Source organism: Anomaloglossus baeobatrachus, unplaced genomic scaffold, assembly GCF_048569485.1.
Source record: "Anomaloglossus baeobatrachus isolate aAnoBae1 unplaced genomic scaffold, aAnoBae1.hap1 Scaffold_3274, whole genome shotgun sequence".
NCBI lineage: Eukaryota > Metazoa > Chordata > Amphibia > Anura > Aromobatidae > Anomaloglossus > Anomaloglossus baeobatrachus.
Window position 1 is genome coordinate 39,715 of NW_027442660.1, and position 10,270 is coordinate 49,984.

The window sequence follows — 10,270 nt, forward strand, 5'->3', positions numbered from 1 at the left end:
TACAAAAGACCCACTTCCTGACAATGGACACTTAATGTTTTGAGGCCCTCATGCACGTCTCTATCCAGGGACAACGTGGAGCCTCCCAATTTTTGGCTGCCCTGCCTAAGGGCTATACTATAATACACCCACTTCCTGACAATGGACACTTAATGTTTTGAGGCCCTCATGCACGTCTCTATCCAGGGACAACGTGGAGCCTCCCAATTTTTGGCTGCCCTGCCAAAGGGCTATACTATAATACACCCACTTCCTGACAATGGACACTTAATGTTTTGAGGCCCTCATGCACGTCTCTATCCAGGGACAACGTGGAGCCTCCCAATTTTTGGCTGCCCTGCCAAAGGGCTATACTACAAAAGACCCACTTCCTTCCAATGGGCACTTCAGGTTTACAGGCCCTCATGCACGTCTCTATCCAGGGACAACGTGGAGCCTCCCAATTTTTGGCTGCCCTGCCTAAGGGCTATACTATAATACACCCACTTCCTGACAATGGACACTTAATGTTTTGAGGCCCTCATGCATGTCTCTATCCAGGGACAACGTGGAGCCTCCCAATTTTTGGCTGCCCTGCCAAAGGGCTATACTACAAAAGACCCACTTCCTTCCAATGGGCACTTCAGGTTTACAGGCCCTCATGCACGTCTCTATCCAGGGACAACGTGGAGCCTCCCAATTTTTGGCTGCCCTGCCAAAGGGCTATACTACAAAAGACCCACTTCCTTCCAATGGGCACTTCAGGTTTACAGGCCCTCATGCACGTCTCTATCCAGGGACAACGTAGAGCCTCCCAATTTTTGGCTGCCCTGCCTAAGGGCTATACTATAATACACCCACTTCCTGACACTGGACACTTAATGTTTTGAGGCCCTCATGCACGTCTCTATCCAGGGACAACGTGGAGCCTCCCAATTTTTGGCTGCCCTGCCTAAGGGCTATACTACAATAGACCCACTTCCTTACAATGGGCACTTCAGGTTTACAGGCCATCATGCACGTCTGTATGCAGGGGCATTGGTGAACCTCACAATTTTGGACTGCCCTGGCAAAGGAAAATACTACAAAGACTCAGTTCCTCAAAATGGGCACATTAGACTCAGAGGCCTTTATGTACGTCTCTTCTCAGGGACATCGGAGTGCCACACAATGTTTTACGTAAAATCTTTCATGTATTGATCTCAAAAAGTAACATACATTAGCTCTATCTCACTATTGGGTATGTGCCCTTAACATTTCCGCTATGAAAAATCATTTTGGTGTCATTTTGGAAGGTTTTCTGGTGAGTCCGTAAAAATGGCGTAAAACGTGGACAAAATTATTCACAGCTGTGACTTTTGAGTGATAAATGCTTCAAGGGGTCTTCCCCATGCTGTTGCCATGTCATTTGAGCACTCTTCGGAGACTTTTGTGCCATTTTTAGGGTTTCTACATGCTGCCGGTGGTCATTTCACAAAAATACTCGGGTCTCCCATAGGATAACATTGGGCTCGGTGCTCGGGCCGAGTACACGAGTATCTTGGGAGGCTCGGCCCGAGCTTCGAGCACCCGAGCTTTTTAGTACTCGCTCATCACTACTAATAAACCTAAAAAATAAAAATAAATTAAATAAAAATCATGAATGTTGTGTTATAACAGGAAATTCGGTGTAAGAATGAATATCCGGGATGAGAGTTCAGCGAATGAGTTATAGAAATTGTTACAAAAAGGAGTGTGTACGGTTTATGCGTAAATTTTCAGAATGCGTACATGAAAATTATATGTATGTGAGAATGTCCCCCATGCTTTGTAAAAAGTTATTTATGAAAATGTAAATAAAATATATAAAAATGCCTAATTATTTATAATTTATGAGAAAGATATATATGTATGGAAGAATGTTATAAGGTGTCCAAGAACCATAAAGAAAAAGGGTGCATATATAATGTTAGAGGTCTAGAGTTCCACCAGGCTATATCACCCCTAAAGAAATAGAAAGAAGACCTTACTACCTGTGTACCCCAAAAAAAGCTATATTTCTTAGCCAGGATTATGGTGGAGATATGCACAAGTGAAATAAGAATATAAAGTAATACAATAAGATTATAAAACCAATATGTGTGCATTCATGCACCACCCGGTACGCTACCCTTGCCAAATTGTTCACTCTAGATCCCCACACGATCCATGAAGCCGTTCCCCCGGTCACACCGCCTGCTGCCGGTTCCCACTCATCCCTGGGGGAGTTAGGCGAGTGGTATCGAGAGCTACATGTCGGCACTGATGATACCCCCATACACCACAAGGAAGGGGTATACCGGGTGGTACAGGAGTATGAGCGGGTTTTTAGCAAGCACCCTCTAGATTTTGGGCAGATTAAAGGGGTTCAACACCACATCCCTACCGGTACACACTCCCCTATTAAAGAGAGATACAGGCCTATTCCCCCTGCGCACTACCAATGCGCCAAAGACATGTTGAGGAACATGAAGGAGGCAGAGGTTATTAGGGACAGCTGTAGTCCCTGGGCCGCTCCGTTGGTGCTGGTTAAGAAGAAGGATGGCATCATGCGGATGTGTGTGGATTACCGGAAGATTAACCAGATAACGCATAAGGATGCTTACCCTCTGCCCCGCATCAAAGAGTCCCTGGCCTCGCTGAGAACCGCTAACTACTTCTCCACCCTTGACCTCACCAGCGGGTACTGGCAGGTGGCCGTGGCACCGGAAGACCGAGAGAAGACTGCCTATGGGACCGTTTTGCTGTACTTGGATGATGTGATTGTGTACTCACAGACGTATGAAGCCCACCTGGAGCACCTAGCCGAGGTGTTCGCGTCCCTTGCCAAGTATGGGATGAAGTTGAAGCCCTCAAAGTGTCATCTGCTGAAACCCAGAGTGCAGTACCTAGGACATGTGGTTGGTGCGGAAGGTGTCGCCCCCAACCCCGAGAAGATCACCGCCATCCAAGACTGGCCGAGACCGACCACAGTGAGGGAAGTGAGGCAGTTTCTGGGCCTGGTGGGATATTACCGTCGCTTCATTAAGGGGTACACAAAGATGGCTGCCCCCATGCAAGACCTCCTCGTAGGACAGACCAAGGGTGGTAGATCCCTAGTAGCCCCATTGGTGTGGGAAGAAAAGCATGAGGAATCCTTCCGCCAGCTGAGAACAGCCCTGACCGGAGAGGAAATCCTAGCGTACCCTGACTACAGCCGCCCATTCATCCTCTACACCGACGCCAGCAATGTGGGCTTGGGGGCTGTTCTATCCCAGGTCCAAGACAGAAGGGAAAAGGTAATAGCTTATGCTAGCCGAAAACTCCGACCGACTGAGAGGAACCCTGAGAACTACATCTCCTTCAAGCTTGAGCTCTTGGCACTGGTGTGGGCTATCACCGAGCGTTTCCGCCATTACCTGGCAGCAGCCAAGTTCACCGCGTACACAGACAATAACCTGCTGACCCATCTAGATACGGCCAAGCTGGGCGCGTTGGAGCAGCGGTGGGTGACCAGGTTAGCCAACTACGATTTCACCATCAAGTACCGGGCCGGCCGTACCAACGTCAATGCCAATGCACTCTCCCGGATGCCCCACCTGTCGGAAGAGGGGCCAGAGGATGATGACCTCGAAGAGATCGAGTTGCCTGCATTTCACCGGCCATTCACTGAGAAGGTGCACGTCTACCAACAACGGGTGAACCTGGATCCGCTGCCCCGACAGGACTGGCAGGAAGCTCAGGACCAGGCACCTGCTGTCCGCCTGGTCAAGACTCTAGTGGAACAGGGTTCTGCTGGGATAGACCCTGCTGCCCCTGCCGAAGCCCAACGTCTGTGGCAAGAACGGACCCGGCTATACCTACACCAGGGGAAGTTGTATCGCGAGCTGATTAATCCAAAGACTCACGAGAAGATCCGCCAGCTGGTGATTCCCCAGGCTAAAGTGCCCACCGTCCTGCAAGCATACCATGATGGTGCAGTGCACTTCGGGTGGAAGAAGCTAGAGATGTTGTTAAGAGAGCGGTTCTATTGGAGTGGAATGCGGGAATCTGTGGAGGCCTGGTGCCGAGAATGTGGCCCTTGCGCATTGAGAAGGAAGGACGAGGCCAGCCAGAAGGCACCCCTACACCCGATCATTACACACCAACCGCTGGAGCTGGTTCCCCTTGACCATGTAAAGCTCACCCCCAGCCGAAGTGGGTACACCTACGCTCTGACCATCGTAGACCACTACTCGAGGTTCCTGGTGGTTGTCCCAGTTAAGGACTTAACCGGCCGCACCGCTGCTAAGGCTTTCCAGGCTTATTTCTGTTGACCGCATTGGTACCCGGAGAGGGTGCTTACCGACCAGGGTCCGGCCTTTGAAGCAGAGGTATTCCAGGAATTCTGCCAGTTGTACGGCTGCAAGAAAATCCGGACCACGCCTTACCACGCCCAAACCAATGGCATTTGTGAAAAGATGAACCACTTGGTCCTGGGCCTCCTCAAGACGTTACCACTGGAAGAGCGGAACCTGTGGCTGGAGAAGCTACCTGACCTGGTCGATATGTACAACAACATCCCTTCCAGCTCTACGAAATGCACTCCAGCATACCTGATGAGAGCTCGTCCCGGCCGGCTACCAGTGGATCTGGAAATGGGCTTGGAAGCTTCAGAAGCACTCCTGTCGACAGCTGAATGGGACACTCGGCGGAGGACACAGTACCGACAGGTCCAGGAGTATGTTGAAAAGAACTTGTGCCGGAGTCGGGGACAACAGGAGCAGTGCTTCAACAAGAAGGCGCCTGCCGGTTCCTTCCAACCTGGGGATGTAGTGCTGAAGCGGAAAAGAAGGGCCCACAAGCTGGATGATCAATGGGAAAAAAACCCGTATGTAGTCCAGCCCACAGGATGGGAGAATGGGAAGGCCTACCAGATCAGCCGTGACCAGGGGGGGACTTTGGCCACGGTTTCCCGAGACCACCTGAAGAAGTGCCCACCAGCATTGAGAGTAGCGGATGAGGCTCCAGTTCCCAGTCCAGTGGAGAAGGAAAAAGAGGTAATCCACACCATGATGGGTGATTTTCCAGCAGACTGGCCTACACAGAACGGTGCGGTGATCCTTCCAGTGATACTGTTCCCACAACCCGTGGATGAAGAAATGATGGAAACGGTTAACCGCGAGCCAGTGCCCAGGGATGTACCTGTACCCAGCTCCCCTACGCCTCCGCCTGCCCCACATGATAGCAGGGAGGAGGAACTGACTGTTCCCTCTGCCCCACTGCCTGTCACCACTGACACCGGACCCCGAAGGTCCACTTGCTCCAACCTAGGTAGACCCCCACTTAGGTACAGGGAAACTACTCTTTAAAAGGGGGGGGCTTTATGTGTTGAGTGTACCAGTTTAAAAGTTTTAAATGATAAGTAAAGATGATCAACCTCTATAAATCACTTGTAAGGCTACATCTGGAATATGGGAACCAGTTTTGGGCTCCATATTTTAAAAAGGACATTCAGAAGTTAGAGTCAGTTCAAAGGTGGGCAACTAGACTACTACAAGGAATGGAAGGCCTCCCATATGATGACAAGTTGAAAAAGTTATTAAGTGATTATTGGCTGCAATGGGGCTTTCTGGCTGGTGCCAGCCTCTCTTCTTAGCACACAGGAACCACAATCCCTACACCATGCTTCAATGGATTCTCTCATCCCAGCCCAGTAAAACTACATATTTTACACAGTCATAAGCAGCCCATGGGCATTCACCTGCATTCAAACCAATAACAGCTCATAGACCAGACAATCCATCTACCACTGGACCAAAGACAGGAAGTTAAATCCACTGCCTGCGGTAACCAACTTAATCCTATAGGCTACTCACACAACAAACCCAACAGAAAGGAAAAAAACATGGCTTCGATTATCCATCCAATGAAAACGCATAACCATTGTGAGCCATTGGACAATGCAATTGGACACATGGTGACATGGTGCACGGCCCAATGAATCAAGTCTTTACTTCATATTCACGGTTTAAGCCCTTGGGTTCTAATGTGCCCAGAGTACATATCCAGAAAGATTCTCTTTCTTTGAGCTAAACACAAGTCAACAATACATTGTAAGCAGATTCTATTACCAGTCCCACACCATTTTGTGACGCATAATCACACAGTGATCCAATTAAGATTCCAAGTCATCGAACATGTCCAAGCCATACGTAGAGGAGGCAATAGAATTAGGAAGCTCAAAGAAAGGGAATCTTTCTGGATATATACTCTGGGCACATTGGAACCCAAAGGCTTAAACCATGAATATGAAGTACAGACTTGATTCATTGGGCCATGCATGGACATAATGGACATAATTCTAATAGGCAGGACAGGTAATAAGGAGCACAAGGGATATGCTAAAATGTGTTGTGTGACAAGACAGACACAGGAAAGGAGATGATAACAGGTGTAGGGACCAACAAGGTGAGACAAGGGGTATCAGGATAGGGTCAAGTAGGTATGAATGTAGTAATGGGGCAGGCATAGAGAATTGTATGCGAATGTGAATTACAATAAGTCACTAAGGAAAGGAATATGTGAGTGTGTGCCTAATGTAAACTAATATTGTACTGGCAAAATTATAGATGGAAAGGGAGAAGGGGAGAGGGGAGAGAGGAGGCTGTAATTGACTACAAGGGTATGAGTTATGAGTGATCATAGGGATAGTGCTACATAAGTGGAAATACCTATGGAGGACCGGATGTGTAAGCGCATACCTTATACAAACCTATAGAGTGCTGATGGGTGAGAGTGTGATGTTAGATATAAGACATCCTATAGTGAATAGTGAGCCGTAATCAAGTGCAACAGGGATATTTCACGTGACTATGGGAACCTGGAAGGTAAAGAAAGGGGAGAAAAAACTGTTAGACAAGGTAATCAGACAAACATGACAAATAAAAAACAAGGAAGAATGGAACTCCATACATACTGGAACCATATATAGTGTGAACACGAAAAAGAACCGGGCGTTAGAAAAAATGTGCACGGCCCAATGAATCAAGTCGGTTCTTCATATTCATGGTTTAAGCCCTTGGGTTCCAACGTGCCCAGAGTATATATCCAGAAAGATTCCCTTTCTTTGAGCTTCCTAATTCTATCGCCTCCTCTGCGTATGGCTGGGACATGTTCGATGACTTGGAATCTTAATTGGGCCACTGTACGATTATGCGTCACAAAATGGTGTGGGACTGGTAATAGAATCTGCTTACAACGTATTGTTGACTTGTGCTTAGCACAAAGAAAGGGAATCTTTCTGGATATGTACTCTGGACACATTAGAACCCAAGGGCTTAAACCGTGAATATGAAGTACAGACTTGATTCATTGGGCCGTGCACCATGTCACCATGTGTGCAATTGCATTGTCCAATGGCTCACAATGGTTATGCGTTTTCATTGGATGGATAATCGAAGCCATGTTTTTTTCCTTTCTCTTGGGTTTGTTGTGTGAGTAGACTATAGGATTAAGTTAGTTACCGCAGGCAGTGGATTTAGCTTCCTGTCTTTGGTCCAGTGGTAGATTGATTGTTTGGTCTATGAGCTGTTATGGGTTTTAATCCAGGTGAATGCCCATGGGCTGCTTATAACTGTGTGAAATATGTAGTTTTACTGGGCTGGGATGAGAGAATCCATCGAAGCATGGTGTAGGGATTGTGGTTCCTGTGTGCTAAGAAGAAAGGCTGGCACCAGCCAGAAAGCCCCATTACAGCCAATAATCAACCGCTAGCCGCTGGAACTCGTTGCTCTAGATCATGTCAAACTCACACCAAGCAGGAATAGATACATTAGCCCACCATCCCACCCAAAGAGCAACTTCTGCTGCGCAGCTGGCTTTCTAGGCAGCAGCGCTATCGTGATGTCAGCGGGGGACATTGTGACAAGCCAGTGTTCCGTCACTTCATGTTGTGCACTGTTCAAACGGAAAATACATCAACAGGCAGACTACAGAAAAGCTTACTAACAAAGGTTAGAGAGGGGCTTTCTCAGAGGGCTTTTTACAGTTTGTCTATTCCCAATTAGCCGTTTAAGTATGCTTAATGAAAGTACTAATTCTTTCATAGGCCGCCCATTCTTAGTATTTGACGTTCCTTATATTGCGGTATCAGGCTTCGCAGCAGGTTGCAAAACATTCATCACCCATGACTGTCCCCAATTGGGCTCAGAAGCTAAATGTCTATCATGACCTCTCTTTTTGAAAGTCCAAGAGCAAGCAAACTCTTCCTCCAGGAGAGGGAGCCAACAGATCACTAAAGACATCATCATTGCTCAAAGAAAACACCGAAAAACAATGGAAGCTTTAATTGGAGTGGAATCTGATAGACAGCACCTGATGCCAAGTCTGCATCTTCTAACACCTGCAGTCACTGCAGCAGCTGAATCCAATGTGTCCAAAAGGGATCTATTCTATTCAATTGCAAATGATCTAGATAAGACTGAGAATAAGATACTGCACGGGACATAGCAGAGTTGGTCAAGTTGAGTGGAGATGAGTTTGCTATTTGGCACAGCTTTTGCATCAATAAAGCAAGTAAAAGGTGTGAAAGATAAAAAAAAGGGTGAAAGTGTGAAAAGTGAATTGGCCAAATTGAGGTGCATATAAAGTTTTTGCTTTCTTTCAATTCACTAATGGGGCTCATTTGAATCAGGTGAATTGAGTTCTGCTTTTGGAAACTGGGTTAAGAAGGGGTGCACCGGTCCTGGAGGTACTGCAATACCAGGTCAATGCGTGGAGTGGACAGAGCAAGATTTTTTCCATCTCCTTGTTCTAAAAATCCATTTAATATATGGTCCCCAGAGAGGGGACGTATCAGATATTAAACTGATAAGAACAGATTTAATTTTTTTTTTTTTCTGTTTATCAGTAGGACTTCAAAATAACAAAGGTGATCGCCTCCCGTTGCCTGGGAACCGTCCAGGCACAAGAGGGCTATGTGTCACCAGAAGGCGCACACACTTCCTCAAGGCCGGCAGACGTGCAATCCCAGGCACCTTCCAGTACCGACCAAGGTAGCGTCCTCCGAAACTACACTTGATCTTAGCCAAAAGGCCGAGAAGCTATAACCCGAATTGGTTACGGCCTTGAGTGGCACCCTGGCCTATACCGGACACATCTTAGGGAGAGGGAGACAAACCCACGCCTACAGAAGACATTTTGTCACCCAAGCCAACCCTTGAAAAGGCTGTTTTGCAGAGCAAAAACAAGAAGAATGATGCTTTTTGCAGCCGCCGCCCACTGCAATTAATCTGAATAACTCCTCCTCCTCCAAGCACCTCCCCTCCCCCTTGCAGTCTTTCCAATTCATGATACAAAAAGACGGACGGACAGGACAGGACAGGACAGGCTGCCTGACTTTCCGTCACTGCCACCCTTTGCCATCCTTGCCCGTAGAAAGCCCTTTCATCATCCCCAAACCCTAATCTTTTCCCTTCCCTTCCCAGCTGCGTCTCACTCCCTTTCATTAGGAAGTGAGCGCAGCCTTTTCTCCGTTCTGCACATGCGCGACGTTAAACACAAATGCGCAGGCGTGCGTTCCATTAGCCTCACTGCATTCCACTCCCATACAGGAAGTGGGCGCAGCTATTACTACGGTCGCACATAAAAGAACCCACGGCCACCACTGCACACAGCTGACTCCACCACAGGACACCCACTTCTACACCAACGCAGGTAAGACAGGATCGGCACCTCTATGCTCCCGTTACAATCAGGCTCAGTCACCATGTGATAACGCTCTCAACTCTTTAGTTGCAGGCTCCCCTTGCTTCACCTCCACTGGCTGTGCTGCCATTTCCTCTCCCACCTGGAAGGTATACTTTATTCCACTATTTTCCTGTTTCTCTCTTCCCCCTTTTCCCATAACCTACTTTTATCTGCATTTGTGGGGTATCTATATGCTATTTACATCATAGTTTTATTCATTAATATGGAAGGGAAGAGTGCCCATGAGAGTGTTGAACTGCGGAGAGCAAGAGATTAAGCTGCTCCGATTTGCCACCATTGATAAGCTATTCTCAGTAGATACACATGCTATCCAAACAGCAGCATCCACCATTGCTTCAGCCCACCCATTCAGTGACAGCTCACCAAGTCAGCCAGAGGAGTGGTGTAAGGAATTACACGTAGGCACTGACTCCACACCTTCACATCACAAGAAGGGGGTCTACAGGCTAGTGCAAGAATACGAGCAAGTCTTCAGCAAACATCCGCTAGACTTTTGAAGAATAAAAGGGGTCAAACACTACATCCCCACAAGTGCACACCCACC

General features: G+C 47.7%; 1 pseudogene; it reads right to left on the bottom strand.

Annotated features, from left to right (window-relative positions):
- Positions 1 to 8,685: 8,685 nt before the first annotated feature.
- LOC142270451 (U2 spliceosomal RNA) lies at positions 8,686 to 8,892 on the bottom strand (annotated as a pseudogene).
- Between the last annotated feature and the right edge of the window lie 1,378 nt (positions 8,893 to 10,270).